Here is a 7,984-nt window from a genome sequence, read left to right as displayed (position 1 = left end):
CTTTAGGATCTTAAAACACAAGTGGAGTTTCAATTACTTTGCAGTAATTAGGTGTGGGAATTCAATTGTTTACAGAGCATGCCTTTAAGAACATTCCAGAATCACCCTGCCACAATGGGTTGACATTTCTCTCACACCTCCTGACCTTCTTATCTCCTCCTCTTTTACTTTCCAGTGCTTTACCGCACAACAGTCAAACTAAGGGCAAGACATTGGTACAAAGTGTATGGCTTGCAGGATGATTTCTTTGTCATGTTTAGTTTAATTGGAATGGTCTCAGTGCGAGTGATGCAGTGGTCTCAGTCCTGCAGTGGAAGAGATTAGCCCTTATAAAGATCTCAGAACCTTTGGGAATTCTAATCCCTGCAGTCTGCACCCCTCTGGAAGAAAGAGCCCCTCTACTCCCAAATAACTTTGAGTCCCCCATCCATTAATTCTCATTATGTGATCCCTACCAACACACACAAAAGGTTGTTTACCCTTTTAATGTTAAGTATATTTTTTCCCCTTTAGGAACTTGTAATTTAAGATTATTTACTTCAGATTTGTTTGAATGTGTAACTGATTAAGTAACAAATAAATGATGATTCTCTGAATCACTCTTGCCTCTGCTGAAATGATTTGTCGTATTACTAGGTAAAGCCTGATCTATGGTCGTCCGTATCAGCAGACATGCAGAGCCCTCTGCACCGTTACAAACCCTCTCCGAGTATCTCTTTGCGGCCTGACGTGCACCTCCCAAATTTTTTAACTATCCATCGAAACGACTGGGACTGCAGGGCTGTGATTGATCCAATTCATCACTGTTTACCTTGTAGGTAGTAGCATGGTAACATTAGATAGCTGGCTCAGACATCTCACAAATCCCCTCAGACGTATTTTTTAGTTACAATGAAAGGGTTTTTACATTGCACAGTGTCTATTTCTCTGTAACTCAGAAACAAATCTTAGCAAAAAAAGTCAAACAAACTTGTACTTTTATGTACATATAGGACCATCTACGCAGTTTGGTCAGCCATCCTTTGGCTGGAAAACATAGCGGCCCCTACTGTTTTGGTGGTGAGGACCACAAGCCGTTGACATTTGCCATTTCCAACACATCTGAACCATGGTCAGCTCTGCAACCACACCGCTTTGCATTTTACTCTGATTCACCACAGACATTCAATGCCTAGCTGGGAAACAAAACCTGTGGGCCGACATGAGGAAGACCAGTGCTCCTCTCCTCTGAATGCTGCCCGCACATTTCTGCCAGCCCCCAGCTCACTCCATGGCTTGCCACACACATTTGTTCCATCTGATTTGCAGACCTGAACTGTTCGTTTGCCATGATGCTCACTGAGGTCCACTTCAGCCTTCCTGTGATGGTCCTTATCAGGTACTGCAACTTGGAGACAAAACATTTCTCCTAGACATAGAGGGTAAACCTGATCGTGTCTCAGCGGACCGTCTTAAACCTGCCCGTCCCAAGTCACCAGAGAAGTTCTGGGTGTGCTATCCATGCACCTGACCGGCTAACACGGCCTGTAATTGTGAATTCTGGGGGGACGTGTAATGTGGTCACTCACAAAGAGAAAGTATAGAATTCACTTTTAACTTGTCTGTGTTCGAGCCATTGGTGACGTGGGACATTAAGGTTAGTTACTACAGCAACGTTGTCAGGAACCATGGGAAGGTTTCCCCACTAATAATCCTTTAAGTCGATTTGATCTCCTCTTCCACAATAAGAGGTTTTTAACTTTTAGTTATCCAGAAGAAGTGACCATAGGTCAGCCTACTTAACGAGTATTCATTATTAATATTGTATTATCAGAGCAGCAACAAATGCTGAAGCTCCTAAATTGAGTTGAGTCAAATTGATTATATTTGCAAAATATTAGGTCCTTCAATTAAATTTTATATTTCAGCAAAGGTGCAGAGACAAATGCAAAGAAACCTCACTGCATGAAATGTGGGATTTACGACAGTCTTCGACCCTGTGAATTGCCGTAGAAGCCCACATTAGTGTGAAAGGCCCCCCCCTTCCCCTTGGCCAGGCCTAGGTCTTGTTATGTTAATTGAATTGACCTGGATTGACCCTGGCTTTCCATAAAAATGTCTGTCAGGATGGGGATTAAGCCAAGAAACTTTAGCTAGAACATGTTTGCATGTAGTACTTTTTGTCATGACATTAACAACCAAGAACTGCTTTATAACGGCTGGTCTTGGTTCAGATAGAGGGTCAATGATGGGCACCTCAAAACTGTTAATGTTGGTACACCACTTAGCATATACATACGCTGATCTCTCTGCTCTAGATCCTTCTATGGAGTAATTTACATTTAGATATGAAACCCTTTTGCATGTCATGCTAAAACAGTCAACCTCAATTATACAGTTGTCAGGGTACATCTGGTGATACATTGTTCGCAAAGCACATCTGTCATGCTCATCTAAGATAATCTTATGGAATGGAGAGATTGGCAGCACGTTACAGTTTTCTAAGACACGTTACAGTTTTCTGAACACAATATTAGTTTGTTTATTCAAAAGCTACATTGAATTGAGTAAATCTTTACATTTTAATCTAGTGCAATTAACTTTTACCCAGCACCTCTTTTTACAGTGTAATTGAGTGTTGGCACTTTAGAAAAGGATGACACACAAGTGATTATGTAGGCTACTGTATAAATACCAATGTCTGTTTTAAAGATAGCTGCACTTATATACTCAAAATCATACATTGTATATTCTTCATGCAGCTTTGTTGCGTCAATTTGTCCCCAGCAATTTAGACCTCCATAAAAAGATTATAATTCCATATTTTTTCCAAGCTTATGTGTCAGGTACTTTAGATTTACTTATTGACTAAAAGCCATCGTCCAAACACACGCGTCGTGGGCGCACGAACGGTCTCGCGAGACAAATGAGATCACTCCCGCCAACAATTTCAACCTGAACCGCGGAATTTAAACTGCTTGTAGCTGCCAAATGTGAGGACCCTGCCTGATGTGAGTCCGCCGTTGCCTGATGTGAGTCCGCATGCGCAAACACAAACGGTTTACGGCAGAAGGCTCAGGAGCAAACTATCCAAGACGTGCATTCTCATACATGGTTTAATATCAACGTATCTGGCTTCTCTTAACGCATAATGTAGGTTTATTTAACGTAGTGTTTTATAATTTTGTCAACGGTTTACAGCATAAGGCTCAGTGTCAACATATGGGGCTATGTTGTATTACTACTACTAGTAGGCTAATGAATGCACTGCTTAACTAATAATTCAATAAACATGAAGCTTAACATCATAAACCTTGGTGGATTTCAAACGTAAACAAATGCGCTTGTCATTCCACTTCATGCTGTAGCCTACACCACCAGCATTACCTGGCTCGTTGTACTACAATAGTGTCGCAAAGTTTGCGCATGCGGACTCACATCAGGCAGGTCCTCACATTTGGCAGCTACACTGCTGCCAGAATGCCAATGCCAAGACGTCTCCAGTTCTCCACTCCAGTTCCCTCTCAACGGGAATCTCGTACCGCCGCATCACAGCTGCAGCTGTCCAGAGCCGCCCAGGAAACGAAGGGCGCATAATCCAAAAATCGCGTAAATCTATTTATTTTTAGGTGATTTCTTCTTACAGACATACAAGGCCTCAGACTTTGCCCGCAAGCAATGTAAATTATTCAGGGAAATCATTGTGAAACGTGCCAGACTGCCCATATTGCTAAACTCTGAAAATGTGTATTGTAGGCCTACTACAGGAAACAGTGAGGCGTTTACACAACAGAGAGGATAACGCCATTCCATACGACCCAATGCAAGGGTGAGACAAATACAAAAACAAATACAGGATCTGTTCGGCTAAAGTAGGTGTATAATTCTGTATCATTCAACTAAACTATTGACATTTTGTTTTTCACAGATTGAGCTCACCGCATAACACGGCAGTCACAACTGATTTGGTCCCAATGTCCCAATGTACGAACATGAGCGGTGTGGACCCTGGAATTATATAAGTAGGCTAAGTGACCTTATATATTACTTTTGTTTTCAGTTTGTTGTTATCTGTGGCATCTGGCAGCACAACGATGTTATCTGTTATTTAACTTTTAACTTAATTATTTATTTTCCAGCGGCTTGTAAGACGTAGTAGGGCCTACGAAACTGTCCGGAGAAATTACCGATACAGCCAGCCATGCCTTGCAGCCCAGGCATCCAAAAAGTCCGCAGCCCGTCTACGCCAGAGAAGAAAGAGGGTAAGATTGATTAGATCAGCTCTAGGCTACAGTAATTGCAGCGCATGGTCCTATGTAATCGTGTTAATAAAAAGGGACGTTTTTGCATCAGAAACGATGTCCTTTATAAACAAATGTACAAATGCAGTCGTTAAGCACATTTGATGGATATAGAAATATGCGTTATCGTTGTGTCAGCAAAGCGGCACTAATTTGGTTTATCTTTACAGCTGTTGGAGGCGAGGATGGCTGTCTTGGCGAGGGAAGAAATGGACCTATGGAAGTACGTTACTCTGGACCTGATGTCCGATGAAGGGGATTGCACAGACGAGGGGGAAACTGGCTGGATCGTGCGGCAGCCTGTTTTCAGAAGCAGCGAGCTCTCTGACCTGTGTGCGGCTCTGCAGGGAAGACTCGACCCGGACCCCAGTCTTTGGCATACGCGCTGACGCACCATAGAAGGCTTCGTGTCGGCACACCGTCGCCAAGACTACCACCACAGGTGTATGACTCTGAGGCTGCAAAGAGACATTTCCGCCACTATTAAAGCCGTTGCAAAAATATTTTGTCCCAGTGCTGTGTTGCTGTTATTGCTGCTGCTGCTGGTTTTTTTTCTCTCTGTTTTTCTGTGTAAATAAAGCTTTGGTTTTCAATTCCTGACTAAGGTCTTCAATGCTCGATTCATTTGTCTAAAGCAACTGCCTTTCTATTAGGCCTACTATGATTATTTAAATGATTAATAAGAAATTCATTAATTTCATATAAAACCATTATTAGTAGCCTACATTATTATAATATTATACATAAATTATTATTTTCGTTTTTATGAGACAATAGCTGTTAATGGGAGGGGATACGATTTTGTCAGTTGAAAGTTGACCAATAGGGAAGAATCTCTTTCCCCAATCACAAGACGGTTAAATTTTAAATCATGGTCATTTTCAACCAATGGCTGCATTGTGTGTGAAGCTACAGTCAATATGCTAATAAGAGCCTTTCACACCTTTGTCTGAAGGCCAATTTATACTTCGGTAGACGACACTTTTGAAAAGGTCACCGACACAAATTACGTCATGGACGACACTTTTTGTCTGTCGATGCCGAATCGTAGTCCGTCTACCCATGGACGGATTAAGAAACCACGGGCCCCTGGGCCAGGACATGTTAAAGGCCCCCCCCCCACACACACACCTTGCAAAAAAATAATAATAAAAAAACACGCACCCAAATAGAAACACCGCCGTATTCGTATAGGCTATATATATTTTTCCAACAATGTGTTGGATTTAACGGCCGAATAAGATACGTTGGCTTTTGTATTGGGAACGTAAACAGGTCAACGTTTTCTCCGTAACATCCACCTTCGGTGCACTGCCCTGCTATTGTTTCTGACATTACTGTACATGTTACAGGGCAACAGCCGAGTGATTCTTTTCCAAATTAAAACTGATTAAGACCTACCTGAACAGCATGGGGCAGGAGAGGCTGAATGGGCTGGCTATCCTGCCCATTGAAAAAACTATCATGCATCACCACTTTAATGTTTGAAAGGCGTCGTTCGGCAAGCGTACTGTCCCTCTGACTGTGCTCAGTTCTTGACGTTCAGATTGTGCGCCTAAACCAGCTAAATCTTATAGTCTCGTCACATGATCAAATAGACACTTGACATTGGCGAACAAGATAGGCATATTACCCAGAAACCATTGCATATCTGTATATGACAAAAAAAAAACAAATTAGATAAGAAATTATGAATTTATTGAATCGGCTTTGTAATAGTTTATATAGCCTAGTGTATGCACGATAAGCATATAATTGTGTTATTGATTGCTTAATTGCTACTGATGATTTCTCCCTAAAATTATGAAAACCATGATAGAGACAGGTTTGCCATTTTGAGGGAATAAATAATACAAGGCGTCATTCAGACTGTCTTCCTCGATCGCTGTTGCCGCTTTACCCTCCACATAATCGGAAAACCAAAATAATAGCGTCTTGTCTCTGTACGAACCTTCCGTGTTGACTTCATTATCTGTACTTACGCTCCTGGTGCACATTCAAAGTTTGCAAATAAGCACAGGTACATTTAATTAAAGCCATTAGCAAATTAACCTAATACACCTTTTTACTGCCAACGGCGCATCGGGTCAAATCATCATATCAATACAAAGTTAATAACAGTGACGTCGCACGGAGGCTCTGGCTCAGGGGCCCCCTGAGCTCATGGGCCCCTGGGCCTGGGCCCGGTAGGCCCGTTCGTTAATCAGTCCCTGCGTCTACCGGATAGTAGTCGCGCATGCGTCAACTTTGCGACAATGTTACAACGAGCCCAGGGCAACCACACTACCTGGCTCGTTGTAACATTGTCGCAAAGTTGACGCATGCGCGACTACTATCCGGTAGACGGACTACGATTCGGCATCGACAGTGTCGGCTACATGGAGAAATTTCTACTGGCGCTGAAGTCGTCGCAAAGTGTCGCGCAAGTGTGATTGGCTAGATACAACTGGCCCCGGTGCCTGCTATTATGACGAGCCCCTGTCAGTGGCATAAGGTAGATGGGCTCTAAAGTGCACGCTAGTTTACTAGTCAGGCATGAGGCGCGAACACACACCATTGGCGAATATATATCAACAATATTTTGGATTTTACGAATTAGTTATTTCGGTTATTGTATTGGGAAAGTAGACAGGTCAACGAGAAAGCGACCAGAAACATGGATAGTGCTCTGACTCGCGGTAACGTAAACAGACGGTCAAAGTGCTGAAACATTTTTAAAACACTGATGAAAGGAATTATTTGGTGCAGCGGCACACAGCAGCTTTATCCACATCTGAAAAACACATACACAATTAAACAGGCGCTCGGCGACCTGCCTCAGAAAGTATAACAACCTGTTCAATAATGGCTCGGCAGTTAGAAGGATAGGAGTTGTGCATACAACGTTATTGCTACGTCCCTGTAGTTGTAAATAGCTCGCAGGCAATGATGAGAATGAGATATGACCAGGCAAAACTTCTGTCTGGCTGGGGGACTACCCAGTGTTCCGAAAGCTCAATATTTCGAAAAATTGTCCGAAATATCTTTACCAATTAAACCCTCTGTTCCGAAATGCCTTTGTTCCAACCAGTGGTGCGGGATTCATGTTTGTGGTGGGGTGGCAAAAAGTGTGTGTGCAAGGTGAAGAATGCAAGAGGTCAGTTCACTGGAGGAATTTTCATGTTTTAGCCTGCTGGTAACAAGAGGTAGGCTAATTAGCGAATGTTGCATTTGTTTCACCAACTTTATTAGGAGACGGGCACACCCAGTCTCTGCGCTTAAGCTGCGTCCTCCACATGAGAAAGTGGAGGCGCCTAGAAGGAGAATTGCGCGTCTCAAACGCGATTACAATCAAGGCTTCCGTACGCTGCTGGCAGCTGGGCAGCAGTTCAGATCTTGGTCCACAACTGTGTTTGACTTGTTTTGAAAACACACATTTTAGCCAGCTATCATCATTGCAAATCTGAATATGACAAAAATACCAAAGAAAATAAGAACGTATTAATTTCATTGTATCGTGTTTTAATAGTTTATGTAGTGTATGTTTGATTCGCATGTATTTTTATTATAGCTTGCTTCCTCCACAAATAATACCTACCTGTTAAAACGGATATATATATCATTAAACACTCTCTATAATTATGTCAGTGTGATTAGCTAGATAGACGGCTATCTAGATTAGCTAGATACACGCGCCGTTGATTTTCAAAAAGTAGAATGTAGTG

The 7,984-nt window shown here is 42.4% G+C and overlaps 1 long non-coding RNA gene across 2 annotated transcripts; it reads left to right on the top strand.

Annotated features, from left to right (window-relative positions):
* Positions 1-3,514: 3,514 nt before the first annotated feature.
* On the top strand, positions 3,515-4,867 carry LOC308371030. 2 transcript variants are annotated; one of them, XR_013968791.1, is made up of 5 exons: positions 3,515-3,588; positions 3,736-3,808; positions 3,908-4,001; positions 4,119-4,241; positions 4,451-4,867. It is a non-coding gene; the product is annotated as an uncharacterized lncRNA (long non-coding RNA). The 2 variants fall into 2 exon arrangements; XR_013968792.1 differs by having other exon boundaries at positions 3,546-3,808.
* Positions 4,868-7,984: the final 3,117 nt, after the last annotated feature.

Source organism: Sprattus sprattus (assembly GCF_963457725.1).
Source record: "Sprattus sprattus genome assembly, chromosome: 10".
NCBI classification, from domain to species: Eukaryota; Metazoa; Chordata; class Actinopteri; order Clupeiformes; family Clupeidae; genus Sprattus; species Sprattus sprattus.
Note: the sequence above shows the minus strand (reverse complement) of the source record. Positions and strands in the feature narration are given on the sequence as shown.